This window comes from Anguilla anguilla, chromosome 3 (genome assembly GCF_013347855.1).
Source record: "Anguilla anguilla isolate fAngAng1 chromosome 3, fAngAng1.pri, whole genome shotgun sequence".
Lineage (NCBI taxonomy): Eukaryota > Metazoa > Chordata > Actinopteri > Anguilliformes > Anguillidae > Anguilla > Anguilla anguilla.
In genome coordinates, this window is record NC_049203.1 from 693,228 (window position 1) to 712,500 (window position 19,273).

At 47.1% G+C, this 19,273-nt stretch overlaps 1 long non-coding RNA gene across 1 annotated transcript in view; it reads left to right on the plus strand.

Moving 5' to 3' along the window:
* LOC118222501 overlaps positions 1 to 19,103 on the plus strand; it is a 40,760-nt gene extending 21,657 nt beyond the window's left edge. Inside the window, exons 2-3 of the long non-coding RNA XR_004764292.1 lie at positions 13,256 to 13,372; positions 18,764 to 19,103. This is a non-coding gene — a long non-coding RNA (uncharacterized LOC118222501). The remainder of the gene's footprint in view (positions 1 to 13,255; positions 13,373 to 18,763) is intronic.
* The last annotated feature ends 170 nt before the right edge of the window (positions 19,104 to 19,273 follow it).

A 19,273-nucleotide genomic window follows, 5' to 3' on the forward strand; every position in this document is an offset into this window, starting at 1 on the left:
CTTAATCAATGAGGAAATTGGTTGGAATGAAAAGTAGAATGTTGTAGGAGTAAACGTGTGAACCCCTGGCCGGCCTCAGGGCATGGTTCTGTTGCACGCTCGTTACATGGGCTGGGTCTTACAATCCTGTTAATTCAGAAAAGTACAAGCACTGAACTCAGAACAGTCCTCTGTGTCTAGACCCAGGCGGTCTCTGAGAGAATTATTATTCCACAGTACATTATTCATAAAGAAGCACATTACTGCTTTTATTTATTCTTGCTGTATGTTGGCTCTAGGCATATTGTTGGACTGCATAATAATTACAAGCAAATAATTAAACATAGATATATTAAAACATGTATATATATATATATATATAAGTTGTGAAGCAACACAAAAAGAGAACAATGGATTTGAAGTTTATCATACACAACAGCTTGAGGGTAGAGGAAAACAAGGCCTTTATTGACACAGAGGAGGGTAATATTTATATAGAGTAGGGTAATGTTAATACAGAGGAGGGTAATATTTATATAGAGGAGGGTAATGTTAATACAGAGGAGGGTAATATTTATATAGAGGAGGGTAATGTTAATACAGAGGAGGGTAATATTTATATAGAGGAGGGTAATATTAATACGGGAGGGTAATATTTATATAGAGGAGGGTAATGTTAATACAGAGGAGGGTAATAAAATGTAAAGGATCTTGCAGGTGGCTGACTGCTTACTTCACGAAGGCCATTGGGGGGGGGGGGGGGGGGGCGTGTTTGAGATGCATCGTCCCTGCCACACAGCCCTGCCACTCACTCCTCCAACCCCAACACTTACAATCAAGCTTTGCATTCCAGTATTAACCGTAGGGCCATTTCAAAAGCTTCTGGAATCGGCTCAAAGAAATATATTTTGTAAATCACTTTGGTTAAAATCTTCTGCCAAATGCCTAAACTGTTATTCTTGGCCTGGATCCCAAAAGCTAATACCCAGCTTGGTTTAATGATTTAAAAAAAACTCAATTGAAATGAATTTCTAATAAAGTAAATAATATAATGAAATTTTAAAGGAAATAATATAATTAAAGAAATGCGTTTTCAGAGCCGAATGGGGCCTAGAAACTAGCACCAAAAAAGCAATAAAACCAGCAACATGATCAGAAGCAAAACTCTGAAAGGTGAATTTCTGCACACACAGGCCTGAAAAACAGGCCCCGCTCGTAAAGAAACAGCGGACGTCTGAAATGTGGACCCAGTCCAAACTCAGATACGCCTCCAGCAGACAGCATGGAGCACAATCAATAAGATTTACTCTAACACACCAGCGGTGTGGGGCCCTCTGTTTATCTGTAGCTTGTTTTTGTTCATACGTCTCATTCTTTTCAGACGTAGTGAGATTTGTTTCCTCTGAAGTGCTGTTGCCATGTAGGGGGTGGGGACTGTAGTGCAGTGGTTAGGGACCTGTGCTTATGACCCCAAAGCTGCAGGATTCGGCTCCCAGGTGGGTACGGCAGCTGCACCTGTGGGCAGAGCACCTGAGTTACTTCAGTACCTGGCTGCTTGACTAAAGTGTGTGTGACAAATGTAAGCTGTTTGATGTGCTCTGGATATGAGTAAATGCTGAAATTATTTCATTTTAATTATCCTTTTTACCAGGAAATGTGAAAAATGCAGATGTATTTGTTATGAACAATATTTCTGTGAACTAGTTCACCTGATAATATTCTTTAAGTGGCATGCAGGTGTGTGTGTGTGTGTGTGTGTGTGAGTGAGTGTGCAGATGTGTGAGAGAGTGAGTAAGTGTGCAGGTGTGTGTGTGTGTGTGTGTGTGAGAGAGAGAGAGAGAGAGTGAGTGAGTGTGCAGGTGTGTGTGTGTGTGAGAGAGAGAGTGAGTGAGTCAGTGTGCCGGTGTGTGTGTGTGTGTGTGTGTGTGTGTGTGTGTGCGCGAGAGAGAGAGTGAGTGAGTGTGCAGGTGTGTGTGTGTGTGTGAGAGAGAGAGAGAGAGAGAGAGAGAGTGAGTGAGTCAGTGTACAGGTGTGTGTGTGAGAGAGAGAGAGAGAGAGTGTGTGTGTGTGCAGGTGTGTGTGTGTGAGAGAGAGAGACTGAGTCAGTGTGCAGGTGTGTGTGTGCGCTCAGCTCTGTGGGCTTGTGTACTGAATCTGAACTCATCTCCCTAATCTCATTTCCCAAAGTCAGGCTGTGGAGGCACATTTCTGCTGAAAAACTTCCAGCGATAAAGAGAAGCAATCAGTCTGCTTACTGACTGCTTACACAAGACGCAAAAAATCCACCATTTTATTCCCCTGAGGTGAAAGTCATTGTCCTCCCTGAAACAACAGCCCCAAATTCTCCATTCAGACAGGATTAATAACAATGAGACCCTCCGAGGGTGGAATTACCTGGTATCTGAGCCCTTTCTTGTTAAGGGGGATTCTCCCGTTTCCCCTCTAATGTCTGAAGGAGAAATTGTGTGGGATTTGGGGCTGAAAGCTCATTCGTGTCTGTGGAAGGCAGATTGGCGCGCGAGCAGGAAATGCTGTAATAATGTCCGCCACACGTTTATCTCCTCCCGCCACTCATCGGGGCCAATTACCGGAACCTCAGCAGCCTGACCGGAGGGGTCTGCACCTCAGCAGCCTGACCGGAAGGGTCTGCACCTCAGCAGCCTGACCGGAAGGGTCTGCACCTCAGCAGCCTGACCGGAAGGGTCTGCCCCTCAGGAGATAGATGCGCCCCGGATGCTGGGGGTTTGGGGGGTGAGGGGGTCACTTGCTGTGTACCCAGTGGGGGCTCGGGGTGGAGCAGCTCTGTGGGAAACTCACCCCCCCCCCCATCCCCACAGCATTTGTGTTACAAGTGGAGAAGTGCAAAAATCCAGCATCTCTGACTTAGACACCCCCACGCGGAGAGGGGCTGGAAGGGGGGGGGAGGCGGGGGCGGGGGGAGAACATGACTCATAACATAAACCCGCCCGTGTAAAGTTCCGTGAATTCAAACGTCTGTCAAATGTCCTCCTCCATAGAATAAGAGCCAGGAAAGACTGGGACAAATTAGGGATGGAGGGGGGCATGCCAGATTTAAGAGAGACGTGTTCCTCTTGATCTTCACGCCCACAGGTACGGCACCTTTTCCAATGCAAGTGTCCTCCTGATGTGAATCCCACTGCCCTTGTGCTCGCACAAAAAGCTCAATTTTACTCGCACCTTACTCATATCTGTTCCCTCTCTGACTGATGTAGCTCACATAACAATGGACCACTGCATGTATGTGGAGGTCTCTCTCTCTCTCTCTCACTGACACACACTGACACACAAACACTCACAAACACACACTGACACACAAACACATGCACACACACACTCACACGCACGCACACTCACACACACCCTTATGTCTTCATTTTGGAGACATTAAAGTAATGGAGCAATAATATTAATTTCACCACCCCCCCCCCCCAGGGAGCAGAGGGGTAACCGTGTGCTCGTGTGAGGTGTGAGCTCTTCGGGGGGATTCACACGCGGTTAGCTCGCCTGCTGACTCTCTCATGCGCTCATTAATGCGTGACTGGCACAGACTGAGCGCAGCGCTTCTGCAGCTCCTTCAGCTACAGAGACTGCGTTACACACTGCTCTGTTACACACTGCGCTGTTACACACCTCAGAGTCACGCACTGCGTCTGTGCTGCAGTTACACACCTCAGAGTCACGCACTGCTCTGTTACACACCTCAGAGTCACACACTGCTCTGTTACACACCTCAGAGTCACGCACTGCTCTGTTACACACCTCAGAGTCACGCACTGCGTCTGTGCCTCCCACCCTTCCTGAACGCAGAGCAGGCTCACGCTCGCCCGTATGAAAGCCGCTCTCTGTGTGAAAGGTCCTTATGTCCCGCGGTGGTATCTCTGCATTGTTATTCTGGGTTTGCTGTTGTGTTTGTGCGCTGGTGCCATCGCGTGCCGTTATGTAAGCATCCAAAGAGTTTCAGAGATCGGGAATTTCAATTGTCTGCGTGCAGTGGGGGGCGGTTTCCATGGTAATTGTAGTACAAGTCAGAGCTGAGGACCGAGGCGAGAGATAATGTAAGTTAGTGCAGTCATGGGGGGGCACGATGGGGGGGGGGGGGTTGATTACGTGCACAGATGTTTCCAAATGATCCGTTCATAATAGGTTTCCATCTCGCCAAAATGCAGCATGGGAGGGGGGAGGGGGAGGGGGGGCTCGGTGGGGGTGGAAGCCTCTTTATTTCTGTAGAGAAATGCCTGCATTCACTGTTCAGTTACAAGCGCATTTACCTCCACGTTCAATGTTTCCAGTCTTTCAGTTAGTTTATCCTTTATTGTAGAGAGAGAGAGAGAGAGATAAAAAGAGAAAGAGAGAGAGAGAGAGAGAGAGAGAGACCCATTAGCCCTTTACTCCACCTTCGAGCCCTCTTTCTCTCTCACACCTGTTCCTGCCTGTAAACAGGAGACCCTGTGCTCGGGGGTCAGGGTTATAGGGGGACACAGGTGGTTCAGGTGGAAATAGAGATGCCAAATAATTATTCTTTTTAAAAATTATTATTATTATTATTCATGATAATAATAATATTCTGATGATGATATTATGACTCGTGATAGTGATAGGTGATAAAGACGTACTCATAGTACTGCTTTCCATATGTGGTTAAGTCCTGAACTTGAATCGGAGCACGTTTTTCCTGCACCTGCCACCTGTCATGGAGGGTCTTTTCTGGAGAATCCTCTCCATAATCCTCTGGGGTGTGACTGGATAACGAGGAAATTAGCCAGGTATGGAGCAGCCCAGCATAGCGAGGAGCGCTAGGCCTCTTGTGTGTGGTGGGATGCGTTAATACCGCCGTTACCATAAGCAGAGCTGCACCAGTGCTTACGAACATGCACACAGGACATAGGCTGTGTGTTACAGTCGCTATTAAGCTGAGAGGGAAAGCGTCACACGGTGTGCTGCTGATTTCAGCTGATTTCAGCAGGGCCCAGCCCATCTTGCTGCTGATTTCAGCTGATTTCAGCAGGGCCCAGCCCATCTTGCTGCCGATTTCAGCTGATTTCAGCAGGGCCTAGCCCCAGTCTTGCTGCTGATTTCTGCTGATTTCAGCAGGGCCCAGCCCCAGTCTTGCTGCTGATTTCAGCAGGGCCCAGCCCCAGTCTTGCTGCTGATTTCAGCTGATTTCAGCAGGGCCCAGCCCCATCTTGCTGCTGATTTCAGTTGATTTCAGCAGGGCCCAGCCCCATCTTGCTGCTGATTTCAGTTGATTTCAGCAGGGCCCAGCCCCAGTCCTGCTGCTGATTTCAGCAGGGCCCAGCCCCATCTTGCTGCTGATTTCAGCAGGGCCCAGCCCCAGTCCCTCTGACAGCAGAGCCGTTTATCCGCTCACTTCGGCTGCTTCTCGAGCGGTAACAAGGGCGGTCCTCCTGAGGAAAAACAGAGTGTTTGATTAGACAGACCGAGCATCTGTCACTCCGCAGAGCAAGGGTCGTGTACTGGGCAGGTGCTTTGGGCATCTGAAAGCCTTTTTCCTGCGTGCGAGTTTTAAAATAGCCGCTGTAGACTCCCCTGACAGAGTGGGTGTGAAAGCATGGAGCAGCCCCTCCCTCAGATGCACAGGGGCACTGTTCATCCACAGGATGGCTCCGCCCCCAAAACGTACATGCTGTCAAACACACACTACCGCTCTGCCTTGGCTCAAAGACCTGGCACCACAGGAGGGAAACCAGCGCACCTCCGTGGAGTTCAACAAACCCTTTTACTCAGTGTCTTATTTGTATTTTACACTAAATCTGCTGAGGTCCACAATGGATTGTCTCGCTCTTTAGTGATTTCATTCAATTATGACAAGGCCCTCTTAATACAGGCGGTCATCAGTACTTTACAAAGTGCTGGAGAATAGGGAGGCACCTAAGGCTTAATAATCTCTCTCTCTCACCTCCACTCCTCCTCTCCTCTGGACCACTTTGTGATTAAATCCGATTGTCTGGCTGTTTTATTTCCCCGGTGAGTCTTTAAGGATATTGCAGGCAGAGGCTGCTCGACTAAGTGGCAGAATCTTTCCAAAGCAGCCAACCCTCTAACAGGACCACGTCAAACATCCGCTCAGAAGAACACGCACAACTTCAGCAAACTACGAGCTAAAACCCACACACGGTCTCAGAACTCACACAACTTTAACATACTGTGAGAAGCTCTTAAAACTCTTATGCTCCCTCCTTCTGGAAGCATTTATGTTTAGCAGTAATCTTTACCAGAATTAATGACCCATAATAATGTCATCTGTATCAGAACTGAAAATCATAATTGTTTGGAAGTAGCAAATGACTGAGCTGAACTCTCCCAGTTCTGTTCCTGAGCACTGAAATGAGTTTTCACAGCTTGTTTCAGCAGTGAGATGGGCCTCCAGTTTTTTTTTTCTGGTAAAAATGAATGTAGAGTGGAGACAGGATGCTCAACAGGAGAAGAGGTCTTTTAAATGTGTGTTTGTGCTCATTAATGACTGATCTGGATGTGTCTGTGTTTCATAAACTTAGACTGATCTTTCCTTTAGCTAGGGTTGCCTGTGGAGTTCAGTGGCAGTATTATTAAGGATGGACACCTAGACTTTCAGTCTATCCTACTTTTCTGTTCCTTTTTACTGCTTTAAAATAACTACATAAAAGAAAATAACTACATAACAGGATACATCGGTGTAGCCTCTCATACTGTGATGACTGCATAACACAATAACCGCACATAATGTAATAACCGTGTAATGTAAAGTAAGACTGGACCTAAAACCCCAGAAACCAAGCAAGCGTAGGACAGAGCTCCACAGTGGTGATCTGTAAACAGCGCACAGCTCCAGTGTTCAGGGTATTCCTGATGAGGCAGATATTGCGCCATGTGTACATAGACACAGCTGACACTTTGATTCTGTATGTATTTTACTGTGATATATTGGATGCTGCAGGTTTTTTTATATCAGAATGAAATTGCCATTTCAGGGCAATGTGATACCGTTCATTTCTTCTCAAAATAAAAAGTCTGCTGATGCCGTTTACAAACATTCCTGTGGACACAGACATAGTAATATAGTACATGTTCATTCTAAAATACAAGTCAAACTTAATTTAGTCATTGTTTGCACTGCTTGTGGCAGCAGTAGAATATAAAACATTCCACACAGCCCTACATGATAGTCTTGGTTTGCCTTTATCCAGAGAAACGTGTTCAATGTGTTTGTTACTGAAGATACTCAAAGGCACCCTGCTCAGAGGTGTAAAAACCCTGGCTAGGTTTTTACGAAGGTAGCAAGGCCTGTATTATGTATGTCCAAAGGTCACGCTGGTATCGTAGAAGGAACAAACTTTTTATTTACGCAAAAAAAAATCTCGTGCCTGCACCACAATAACAGGGCCTCAGCCGGGTGGGCTGGCATCCGGCGTCACAGACCAGGAACCCAAAGCCTGGTCATCACATGCAGTACGTTCCCATATGTTCTGGGTGATAACAGGAAGAGGCCCATGTGCTTGTTGTAGAGAGATCCCGTTGGGATCAGAGAGAGCTCGATTATCAGCAGTCTGCAGGTTAAAAGAAAATGCTCCCAAGTTGGGTTCTGTTGGGGTCCGTTTAAATTCGGGAAATTCAAGAAATTAGCTATCATGCAGTTCATGAATTTAAATATCCCCATAATGTCCTGGGGTGACTATAGAATATCATTTTAATTAATTTCCAAAAATGTACCTTCAACATCTGCATTGAACTGAAATTAATTCTACGTGGGAGTGATTCAGTCAGGTACTTGGGAAACATTCAGAACCTGGTGAATATCGAAATGGAATATATTGAAAATATACTGACAAAATATGTCAAGGTATCCAAAGAATGTGGAAATGCTGCCCAAATACACAAAATATTGTTGCTTTCAGATATTGGAGTGGACGCATTTGTGTATTTTAAATGCATTTCATTGAAATTTTTAATAATATTTTCAAAGAAATACTATATGAATATATTGTGGTTATTACATTTTTGTAACATAAACAAGAAGTAGGGAATATCTGGCAGTGGGGGGTGTGAGGGGCAGGGGGGAGGCAGAGTAGAGGGGTGATTGTGAGCGTGGCGGGGGGGGGTGGGGGGGGGCTCAGTGGTATGGCTTACTGTGCACTTAAATTAAGGAGGGGGGGTGTCAGGGTAGAATTCCTGTCCCCTCATTAAGTTCTGTGTAAATCCTCTGTGACTCCTGTAGACTCCAGATACACAACACCGCTACAAATTAGTCCTGACCCCGAGGATTACAAACCAAAAATGGGGGGGGGGGGGTGCTGAGCACACTTTCCTCCATGACACCCCATCAGCTCATCAGCTTAATTACACCAGCGAATGGACAAACACAACAGGCCGCTGTGTGTGTGTGTGTATGAGAGAGAAAATGAGAGTGTGTGTGTGTGAGAGAGAGTGTGTGTGTGTGTGTGAGAGAGAGGGAGAGAGAGTGTGTGTGTGTGTGTGTGTGTCAGGACCTCACAGGGAGACAACATTCTGAATATAAATGTTACTTGTGATAGTTTTAATGTCCCGTGCAGTACCCTCTCCTGAAATATTTAGAGAAAATAAATGAGGGTTAATGAATTCATGGATTTTCAGGAATTTATAATCAGTAATTTACATTTCCCAGCATGCTGGTATACTTTGTGCTTGCAAAAGGCTGTGAAATGCATGTGAATTACGGTCCTAAGTGAACAGCTCAAACGCGGTTTTAAACATTATCTTCCAAACAAAGCAGCATTTTCACAGTCACATATTTAATAACACAGCATCACACGATTAAAACATGCACAGTATTCATTTTGTGTGTGCATTAGGCAGAGTGCAGGTTAGAGCCGCTAAACCCATGCGCTGGTGTCTGATTATGGCGGTTAGTGGTGAAGTCGCATGCCCATGCGCTGGTGTCTGATTATGGCGGTTAGTGGTGAAGTCGCATGCCCATGCGCTGGTGTCTGATTATGGCGGTTAGTGGTGAAGTCGCATGCCCATGCGCTGGTGTCTGATTATGGCGGTTAGTGGTGAAGTCGCATGCCCATGCGCTGGTGTCTGATTATGGCGGTTAGTGGTGAAGTCGCATGCCCATGCGCTGGTGTCTGATTATGGCGGTTAGTGGTGAAGTCGCATGCCCATGCGCTGGTGTCTGATTATGGCGGTTAGTGGTGAAGTCGCATGCCCATGCGCTGGTGTCTGATTATGGCGGTTAGTGGTGAAGTCGCATGCCCATGCGCTGGTGTCTGATTATGGCGGTTAGTGGTGAAGTCGCATGCCCATGCGCTGGTGTCTGATTATGGCGGTTAGTGGTGAAGTCGCATGCCCATGCGCTGGTGTCTGATTATGGCGGTTAGTGGTGAAGTCGCATGCCCATGCGCTGGTGTCTGATTATGGCGGTTAGTGGTGAAGTCGCATGCCCATGCGCTGGTGTCTGATTATGGCGGGATGCAGTGTAGTCGCATGCCCATGCGCTGGTGTCTGATTATGGCGGGATGCAGTGTAGTCGCATGCTAAGTTTGTTCTGCGTGCAGAGAGCTCTGCTGCCGGGGCCAGAACTAATTGCCTGAGCGAGTCGCACGCTGTGAAATGGAGGAGGTGGAAGGCCCGACTGAAATGCGATATCCCTGCAGTTAATCACCCGGTCGGTGAGGGGTTATCGATCTGGGAAACTTAAAGCTGAGCAACAATGAAAGCAGACCCACCGGGGAGAGAGCAGGGTTGGATCAGGAGAGAGCAGCGTTGGATCAGGGCCGACAGACTCCATCACTATCAATACAGAAAAGCCACACATTCAAATATTTGCATTCTTCTTTTTTTAAATAGAGAATTGTTCAGTTCCTGCAATCAATATGTGCACTGCCTCTCTATAAACTTGCTGAGATTTTGTGCGTGTTTGAGAAATAATTTTTAAAATCTGAACCATAACCAGATGATGCATGTGCAGTGTTAGTGATTGGCCCCCTATAGCACAAGCCAATGAGACGAGCAAAAAGGCTTTTGTGAGTTCCTGCAGAAAGATCTATCCACCGAAAGAGCAGCCATGTGAGCTGAAATGCCAGTGGAATCAGAACTTCAAAGGCCAGAGAGAAGCACCATGTGACCGGCAGAGGAGGCAGCGCTCGCACCTCACACCGCTGACATGTTCCACACACTTTTAAAATTAATCCGGGGGAAGGAAATGCTGGCATCAGAGGGGAGGAGGGGCTTTTCTGCACAATCCTACACCTGTATGAGCCCATGAAATTATGACAACGATCACTGTCATACTAAGTCTTATAAAAAGTGTAAGTGATCTCAGCTACACTGAGAATAAAACAAGATTAGGCTTCCGGTGGATCATTTGGTTGAAACATATAATATAATACACATTATTATTATTATTATTATTATTCTATGTTTAATGTATTAGGTACTGTACTGTGTGGGTGTACCGATTTAACCGTCTGTGTGTGAGGTTTTAAAGTGGGGGGTGGGGCTGTGTAGGCATTTTTAAAGTGGGGGGTATGGGAGTGTGTGGGAGGTTTAAAAGGGAAAGGGGGGGGTGTGAGTGTGTGTGAGGTTTTAAAGCGGGAGTGTGTGGGAGGTTTAAAAGGGGGGTGTGGGTGTGGGTGTGTGTGTGAGGTTTTAAAGTGGGGGGGGCATGTGGGGGTGTGTGGGAGGTTTAAAAGCGGGGGGAGGGGGGGCATGTGGGGGTGTGTGTGAGGTTTTAAAGTGGGGGGGGCATGCGGGGGTGTGGGAGGTTGTAGTAGTAAGGCTTGTTTTGCTTACTGTGAGAGAGACAGGGATGCAGAGCCCGTTGAGCTGAGACTTTTTTTCTCCTGATTAACCTGCTGGCCAATCTGAGTCAGGATCATCAATCAGCAGCTAATTAATTAATTAATTAATTTCTGCTTTGCACACTTCATGTGAAATCAGTTTATTTGTCAGAAAGGGGCTGTTTCAGATTAAAATCATCGCGATCATAATGAGGAGATTGATTTTTAGTTTAAGCAGCTGTATTTTCATTAGGACAGAAGTGATTGCACGTGAAGTGCGCTGAGTCATTACCATCACGCCAGAGCCAATCACGCGAAAGGAGGGCGGCGCTGAGGGTGATCCTTATTCATGCTGGCGAGCTCTTTAATCAGGCTAAACAAACACAAACAGGGTCAGGGAGCTTACCAAAGAGCGAAACTTCTCTGTCCCCTCAGAGGGCCTAAAGATGCCAGACTGGGACACGACTCTAGCCGCTCATATTTATAGCGCCTTTCCTCACAGACACAGGGCTTTACAGCGATGAGGGGGAAACGCACCTCAACCACCACCCGTGTGTAGCCCTCCCACCCCCCACCCCCTCGTGCAACCAATTATATTTGTGCAGTTGCTCGGAGGGGGGGGCTACACATTGGTGGTGTGCACCCATGACCGCTATTTTGCACCAGAACACTCTCCTCACATCAGCTGAGGCGGAGAAGGAGAGAATGATTGTATCCAATTAATTCGTACAGCATGCATAGAGCGTTCATACAGCATCCATAGAGCATTCATACAGCATCCATAGAGCATTCATACAGCATCCATAGAGCATTCATGCAGCATTCGTACAGCATTCATAGAGCATTCGTACAGCAATCATGCAGCATTTCCATGTAAGTGCAGTGATGACCCCACGCTGTTAGCCCTGAGGAAAGCCGCAGAAATATCCTCGCAGAAGCGTCATGGGGAAATTGTGTGATTAATTGCATGGCTAACGGGAGAAAAGCACAGTGCCTCGTTTGGAGGATTCTGTGGGCTGATAAATGCAAAGTTCAGCTGCGGGTCTCGTAATAAATGCTCGTTTCGCTCCTTACACACCGCTAATAAGGCTGGCGGTGAAGGTCGTGCCCTTTTCACGTCCCTGGCTTCCTCAGACGGTAAATACTGTTGTGCGTCAGCCTGAATCAGAGCGCGATCCGCTCAGAGGCTTCAGGGGACCTTCCACTGCCAGGCCTTTTAAACGTGCTCTTACATAGACTCACACACACAGGAACGTGTGCCGCACATCAGCACTTTCAGCTGGATGAACAGGCCGTTTCTATAACCGGGAGACCAGGTGAAGTTTGCACATGGTGAAGCTTGCGGTTCTTTTGAAGGATAGCATCGTATGTATTTTGATCCAGGAATCAAAAGCAGGCACCAGCTATCCAGCCACCACACCCCCTGCTGCCTCTCCTGAACCCTGACCTTTCCCAGAATTCTTTGCGAAGGCTATGCTAGTGACTTCAGCCGCGTGCATTTTGTCCGTTGTCGTCATGGTGATGAAGCTGGCTACACCGTTCTGCACATGCTGTCTGTGCGCTATGCTAGCAAATTAGATGGTTAGTTACCCTGCTGACCTCCCAGTCGAGTCACCAGTAAGTTACTTAACCTGCTTTGCATGCTCTTGCATGAGCACTGTATACATAATGTATTCTACAGTTATACAAAATGACTGCCTTACACTTACACACAGTATCTCAGTTTCAATCTTGGCATGCCTTAGTACCTTCTGTGTATGTGTTTCACACCTTCTGATAATCATTACTGAAGTTTGCAGAAATTAGCATTATTGAACAGAACTGATAGCAAGCAGGAACTGAAGTGCCGTGTACACTGTTGGAAGTGGTGAGGACACGGTGATACCTGTTATTTTCTCTGGAAATGAGTGGATCTCTCACCCTGGATGATGGGGAATTGGGAGACAACGTGCAGTAGGACATTATAGGATTGAGCTCTGTTCCAGCTTGTAGCTGTAATTGAAAGTCTATAAATGATTGCAGCAGCTCTCGTAAGGGCTGCTGGCAGGGTGGTATTTGTTGCCATTTGGAGTGCTTTTCAAAAGGTTTGCCTTGGTGGAAAATGAGTGTTTGACAATATTAACGCACCTTCCAACTGATTCATTGCTTTAGGGCACTTCAAATGATTTTCTGCTGCACCATCTGCAAGCATGCTGACATCTACACAGACGCACACTTACACACATGCACACACACACACACACACAAATGTGCACTTACACACGTACTCATACACACATACACACATATGCCATGTGTATGCGAGCATGTGTGTGTGCATTCGTGCATGTGTGTGTGTGTGTGTGTGTAATATAAGCACAGCCAAACACTTCCAGTCCAGAGGGTGTGTTAAAGATGCGGTAATCTTCTGTTCCCTGTGATTTGAAATGGAGATGATGTTTATCAGACATTAAATGCACAACATTTTCCTTCTGTGTAAAATGATCTTTAACCTCTTCCAGGAAGTATGAGAATGAGCAAGAAACTTAAAAGACGGTGGAGGAGGATGAGGAGGATGAAGGCTATGGAGGGAAAGAGGCAATCAGCAGAGAAACTCAGAATACCCTGCAACATAAGGAGTGAGTATAGTATTATAATGAGTAGAGTATAAGTGAATATGGTATTATAATGAGTAGAGTATGAATGAGTATAGTATTATAATGAGTAGAGTATGAGCGAGTATAGTATTATAATGAGTAGAGTATGAGTGAGTATGGTATCATAATGAGTAGAGTATGAGTGAGTATAGTATTATAATGAGTAGAGTATGAGTGAGTATGGTATCATAATGAGTAGAGTATGAGTGAGTATAGTATTATAATGAGTAGAGTATGAGTGAGTATAGTATTATAATGAGTAGAGTATGAGTGAGTATAGTATTATAATGAGTAGCGTGTGAGTGAGTATTATAATGAGTAGAGTATGAGTGAGTATAGTATTATAATGAGTAGAGTGTGAGTGAGTATAGTATTATAATGAGTAGAGTATGAGTGAGTATAGTATTATAAAGAGTAGAGTATGAGTGATTATTGTAATGAGTAGAGTATGAGTGAGTATAGTATTATAAAGAGTAGAGTATGAGTGAGTATAGTAATGAGTAGAGTATGAGTGAGTATAGTATTATAAAGAGTAGAGTATGAGTGAGTATTATAATGAGTAGAGTACGAGTGAGTATAGTAATGAGTAGAGTATGAGTGAGTATAGTATTATAAAGAGTAGAGTATGAGTGAGTATTATAATGAGTAGCGTATGAGTGAGTATAGTATTATAAAGAGTAGAGTATGAGTGAGTATTGTAATGAGTAGAGTATGAGTGAGTATAGTATTATAAAGAGTAGAGTATGAGTGAGTATTATAATGAGTAGAGTATGAGTGAGTATAGTATTATAATGAGTAGAGTGTGAGTGAGTATTATAATGAGTAGAGTATGAGTGAGTATAGTATTATAATGAGTAGAGTGTGAGTGAGTATAGTATTATAATGAGTAGAGTGTGAGTGAGTATTATAATGAGTAGAGTATGAGTGAGTATAGTATTATAATGAGTAGAGTATGAGTATAGTATTATAATGAGTAGAGTATGAGTATAGTATTATAAAGAGTAGAGTATGAGTGAGTATGGGGGGACATGAAGGCTGGCTGCTGTTTAATAATCCGGCAAGGAGCACAGCAGGTTAATCAGATGCCTGCCTTTAAATGTGACTGCAAAATAAACTGCAGTATGACTCAGACTACTGATCAAAGTTCTTACATTCACCCCTGAGTTCACATAAACCATCCTTAACTTCAGATGTGGATTTGTCTCATACCGAAATACAAAATGGCCACCTCAGCTGACATATAAATCACTTTTACCTGTATCACCGTCATACTGATCCCCTGCCCAGCGATTATGTCCAATAATCCACAATATAATGACTGTGTTTCGTGGATTAAATTTATATTTTCCAGATGTCTAAGGTGCTTTAGGGTGGAGCAGTACTTCACCTCTACCCCCACCAATGTATAGCCGTGGCACCTGAGCCCTGGGTGATTTCTTTGTCAGAAAGTTCACCTCAAGCCAGCAGGTTTCTTCCAAACAAACATTAATGCTGAGACTCCTGTCTTGTTGTCTGTTTTGTGTCAAAGTGAAAGGGGCTGTTTTTCGGGTTCGCGGTAAATTGACTACAGCATTTTAATGGACCAGCCGCCACCACAGTGTCCTGCTTGATTGAAATGTCTTTTCATTGCAGTAAAATCCAATTAGGACCAAGGAAGTGATGGTCATCTCGGATTTATTTTTCCTTGTTATTTCGACCAGCGTATGTACTAGCTCCAGGGAGTGTTATTGCCTTTATGAAAAACAAAACACTTCAAAAAGAGAAAATCAAAGGACAGTTCTGTGTATTGAATTTCATATCCTACAAAAATACAGATAAGCAGCAGGACCTGCAGTAAATTGAGGGAATATATAAAAAAATATTGAATATAATTTCTTATTACCTTTTTAAAAAAAATATTTCTAAGTGAAATACACTTTATGTGCAAAAGATAATGTTTTTGGCCGTTATTGTTATTGTTTGTTATTCCTTATCTCGACCGCTGCAGAACTCTGACTCTGTGTAACAAACAAATGCTTTCACTGGTCACATAAACATAAAGAATAAAGGCACACTGAACAAAACAGCTTGTTCTGACTGTTATCAAGCTTCCCTGACGCAAACCATCCATACCCAGCATGCACCGGGTGTGATGCAAACCACAGAGTGAAATAAAAAAATGCATGTTTCCATCTGCTGAATAGAGATTGTCCAATACAATGAGGTAATTCCACTGCAGAGCTATCTGATTTTTCTGTCTCTTTAAAGGTAAGCTGATCAGGTTCATCTTTCCTCAGCACACGGTCGCTGCAGAGAGACGTGCATTTTTCACTCATGAAAACCCAGGAAATAGAGCTGCTCCTTCCGTCAGATAAATTGGCTGAATTTCACATTTATCAGAAATTCCAAACCCCCTCCCCCCACCTGCCCACCTGCCCCCCACCTGCTGGTGTAAGAGAAACAGAAACATCAGAGACTGCGTTTCAGGTCTCATCAGAGACTGCGTTTCACGTCTCATCAGAAAGCGTGCGTTGCCGTGGCACCTGAGCCCTAACCCCGCCCTCCGGCCCGTTCCTGTGCGACTGCGTCTCTGCTCATTAGCCGCTGGCTGCAGCCCGTTCCTGTGCAACTGCGTCTCTGCTCGTTAGCCTGCAGCGCTTTCCTGTGCGACTGCGTCTCTGCTCGTTAGCCACAGGCTGCAGCGCTTTCCTGTGCAACTGCGTCTCTGCTCGTTAGCCTGCAGCGCTTTCCTGTGCGACTGCGTCTCTGCTCGTTAGCCGCAGGCTGCAGCGCTTTCCTGTGCGACTGCGTCTCTGCTCGTTAGCCGCTGGCTGCAGCGCTTTCCTGTGCGACTGCGTCTCTGCTCGTTAGCCTGCAGCGCTTTCCTGTGCGACTGCGTCTCTGCTCGTTAGCCTGCAGCGCTTTCCTGTGCGACTGCGTCTCTGCTCGTTAGCCGCAGGCTGCAGCGCTTTCCTGCGCGACTGCGTCTCTGCTCGTTAGCCGCAGGCTGCAGCGCTTTCCTGTGCGACTGCGTCTCTGCTCGTTAGCCTGCAGCGCTTTCCTGTGCGACTGCGTCTCTGCTCGTTAGCCGCAGGCTGCAGCGCTTTCCTGCGCGACTGCGTCTCTGCTCGTTAGCCGCAGGCTGCAGCGCTTTCCTGTGCGACTGCGTCTCTGCTCGTTAGCCGCAGGCTGCAGCGCTTTCCTGTGTGACTGCGTCTCTGCTCGTTAGCCGCTGGCTGCAGCGCTTTCCTGTGCGACTGCGTCTCTGCTCGTTAGCCACAGGCTGCAGCGCTTTCCTGTGCGACTGCGTCTCTGCTCGTTAGCCGCAGGCTGCAGCGCTTTCCTGTGCGACTGCGTCTCTGCTCGTTAGCCTGCAGCGCTTTCCTGTGCGACTGCGTCTCTGCTCGTTAGCCGCTGGCTGCAGCGCTTTCCTGTGCGACTGCGTCTCTGCTCGTTAGCCGCAGGCTGCAGCGCTTTCCTGCGCGACTGCGTCTCTGCTCGTTAGCCGCAGGCTGCAGCGCTTTCCTGTGCGACTGCGTCTCTGCTCGTTAGCCGCAGGCTGCAGCGCTTTCCTGTGCGACTGTGTCTCTGCTCGTTAGCCGCTGGCTGCAGCGCTTTCCTGCGCGACTGCGTCTCTGCTCGTTAGCCGCTGGCTGCAGCGCTTTCCTGTGCGACTGCGTCTCTGCTCGTTAGCCGCTGGCTGCAGCGCCTTCCTGTGCGACTGCGTCTCTGCTCGTTAGCCGCAGGCTGCAGCGCTTTCCTGTGCGACTGCGTCTCTGCTCGTTAGCCGCAGGCTGCAGCGCTTTCCTGTGCGACTGCGTCTCTGCTCGTTAGCCGCAGGCTGCAGCGCTTTCCTGTGCGACTGCGTCTCTGCTCGTTAGCCGCTGGCTGCAGCGCTTTCCTGTGCGACTGCGTCTCTGCTCGTTAGCCGCAGGCTGCAGCGCTTTCCTGTGTGACTGCGTCTCTGCTCGTTAGCCGCTGGCTGCAGCGCTTTCCTGTGCGACTGCGTCTCTGCTCGTTAGCCTGCAGCGCTTTCCTGTGCGACTGCGTCTCTGCTCGTTAGCCGCAGGCTGCAGCGCTTTCCTGTGCGACTGTGTCTCTGCTCGTTAGCCGCTGGCTGCAGCGCTTTCCTGCGCGACTGCGTCTCTGCTCGTTAGCCGCTGGCTGCAGCGCTTTCCTGTGCGACTGCGTCTCTGCTCGTTAGCCGCTGGCTGCAGCGCCTTCCTGTGCGACTGCGTCTCTGCTCGTTAGCCGCAGGCTGCAGCGCTTTCCTGTGCGACTGTGTCTCTGCTCGTTAGCCGCAGGCTGCAGCGCTTTCCTGTGCGACTGCGTCTCTGCTCGTTAGCCGCAGGCTGCAGCGCTTTCCTGTGCGACTGCGTCTCTGCTCGTTAGCTGCAGGCTGCAGCGCTTTCCTGCGCGACTGCGTCTCTGCTCGTTAGCCGCTGGCTGCAGCGCTTTCCTGTGCGACTGCGTCTCTGCTCGTTAGCCGCTGGCTGCAGCGCCTTCCTGTGCGACTGCGTCTCTGCTCGTTAGCCGCAGGCTGCAGCGCTTTCCTGCGCGACTGCGTCTCTGCTCGTTAGCCGCAGGCTGCAGCGCTTTCCTGTGCGACTGTGTCTCTGCTCGTTAGCCTGCAGCGCTTTCCTGCGCGACTGCGTCTCTGCTCGTTAGCCGCAGGCTGCAGCGCTTTCCTGTGCGACTGTGTCTCTGCTCGTTAGCCTGCAGCGCTTTCCTGTGCGACTGTGTCTCTGCTCGTTAGCCTGCAGCGCTTTCCTGTGCGACTGCGTCTCTGCTCGTTAGCCGCTGGGAGCAGCGCCTTCGCGCGGGAAACCACCGCCGTGATGGAGCGTAACGAGCCGTCGCTTTTTAAACCGCCTCCCGCACACGCGGCGTCCGAATCCCGCCACGCGCGTAAACACTGCCCCCAGGGACCGGGGCTAACCGCTTCCAGTGAAGGTGTTTGGAGCTGCAGGTAAGCGTGTCAGTGGAATGATAGTTTCAGCTCAGTAACTGATTTCAGTATGATCCATCCCACAATGCACCTCTGCTTACCTTCAGTATATTCAAGAACTCATGCAATCAAAACAATTTGTTCTATTTGATTAATATTATGTTATATATGAAGAACCAAACAAAATAAATACTGTAACATTATTATAGTATTAAGCACTTAGTTCATTCAAATTTATTCTGAGGTTTTGAATTGAGTTTGTTATTCAGAAAACAGAAAAGCGTTCATGCTGCGGACTGCTGGGAGATTTGGCGCTGGCCGTTGATGAACATGTTTCTGACATCATTAGTGAGGTGATTTGCATAATCATATAAAATGTAAATCTGAAGCAGTGGAAAACACGGCCATTTTACTAAATATGTTAATGCGGCTGTTTGTGGCTTCAGCAGAACTGACAGTGACACTACAGGATCAGGGCCCGTTGCTGAAGAGACTATGTGGGCATGTGAGAAATTAAGACGGACGAAGAAGGGAAATGTTTCTGCCGGGAAGAACACGTCGTTGCTGAGCTGGACATAATAGCTAAATTAGCCTCTGGTGATATGCTAATTGGACAAATAACATCGCCACACTTCAGAAAGATGATGTAGCATGATATGGATGATTTGGTATGACTCTGTTGTCAGAGGTTCATTAGGCTCACAACTGATAGCAGACATTAAGACAATATAACCGCTCTGTGGCCTGGCTGGGAAGCCACAGTGAGCATGTTTACATTTTCCCTCTGAATAAACTTCCCGTTCAGTCACTGAATTTAACTCTCAATTCCTTGATTGCTGTTATGATTTTTCAACCCATCATTTGTGCTTTGGTCTCGCCGGTTTTGTTGATTTTCTGGAATGAGGAACGTTGTGCGTCTGTTTCAGTGATGATAAGGATGCAATACTAAATATCCG